We start from the raw sequence: 1,780 nt of genomic DNA on the forward strand, positions 1-1,780 counted from the left end.
AAAACAGTGCACATATAGCAATATTTTATTTAAGACACATCTTAGCATAAGGTAGAATTTAAATGTTAATGAATACATTATTACACAGGTCATACACACCAGTTGCTTACATGAAACTCTACTACTGGTTTTTCAACAGAGAGAAGAGCTGGAACATATATAACTCACAAAATGTTATCACAGTCTCTGTTTCTCATATCATATCAGCCCTTCAGAACAGTGTCATTATGTCAAGATCCCAATAATGAATGTAATTGTACTGTATACCTAAAATGTACCAATAAACTCAACGAGGAAAAAAAAATGTTATAGACCTTCGGCCGCATAACAGCCCCTGGAGTAGAATTTTATGGCCCAAAGTATTTTTCTTTCCTGTTCCCCTAATTTTGTTTTAAGTGAGGGTTTACCCTGTCTGCAAATTGTATAAAATTTGAATTTTCTGTCACATCACTGCTTTCCCTTTGCCATAAATATCAACTTGTGAGTCAAAGGCATCTTTCTTAGACCCCCCACCCCACCGCCTTGCACATATTCTTTGGTTATGCTTTACAAAAACAAAACATTGAAAAAATGTAAAAGTCAGAGAGGAGGCAAAATAGAAATACCTATCAATAAATTACTCAAAATATGTTCCAAACATTAAAACCATCTTTTGATGAGTTTTATTTTGATCATATTTTACACAGCTTAAATATATCTATATTGTTTCTATGGATCATTTTTCCCTTTCCAGAATTCAATGCACTAAAAAATATATTAGAACGTGTTGGCCACTTGAAATTTAGCTCTGACATCAGAGCCATGACATCAGGTTGCACTCTTAATCTAGTAAAACTTTTACAATCCATAAATGGTCTTGATACTTACCCAAAATGTTTCCTTGGGAGGCACCAGCATTGAGCAATAAGTCTATTATTTGGTATCAAATATCTATTTTTGCTCATCTGCTGGTGAAAATGCTTTAACAAAGAGGGTTCAGACTTTATAGCTGGAGAGGTTGCTATAAATGACCTTTCTAAAGATTTTCGTAACATGCCTTTTCTGATGTCTTTATCTTCAAGCCAAGTTCTTTAACAGTGCATGCTATTCCTTGTGTTTAAATATATTATACCCTCAATGATGAGTGTGTATATATTTTTTAAAAGAAGAAAGATTTTGATGAAATAGCAGTTGCTAAGAATATAATTAATATATGAGTTGAGAAAGAGCTTATGAAAAAGTCAGACACACCAACTGATCAATCATTTGGTATCTATTTTTCCTGCAGATTTTCTTGATCCTTCCAGAACATCAAAGATTTTCTCACTTCATTCCCTAACAGTATTCAATTTCAAAATATTCCTGAACTATTCACTGATCCTATTCTCTACACAGCCAGCTTCCAGAAATTGAGAGCATGGATCTGTAACTTTTTTACATTCAGGCATGCACATCTGTAGAAAAACAAGCAAAATGAATAAAAGGGGAAAAAAGCAGAAGAGATAGGAAGAAGGGATAGAGTGAAGGCATAAAACTTTAAAATGTAAGGCAAACACAGATATAATGAAATTTTAAAACACAATTAGACCTTTACTCAAATAACTTTGAAGGCTCACAGAAATGTGAAAGTACTGGATAGTTTTTTCATGACTCAAGAAAAAGGAGAAAATATTAAAGATTAAGAACCCTTAAAATTCAGTTATACGTAATACTTCCCTCCACTACTAGCATAAATCCATCTCTTTAAAAGCAGGTTCACTTCTATACATATTTATGGATATATATATATATATATATATAT

This window comes from Fukomys damarensis, unplaced genomic scaffold (assembly GCF_012274545.1).
Source record: "Fukomys damarensis isolate Sample0158 unplaced genomic scaffold, DMR_v1.0_HiC HiC_scaffold_6, whole genome shotgun sequence".
NCBI classification, from domain to species: domain Eukaryota; kingdom Metazoa; phylum Chordata; class Mammalia; order Rodentia; family Bathyergidae; genus Fukomys; species Fukomys damarensis.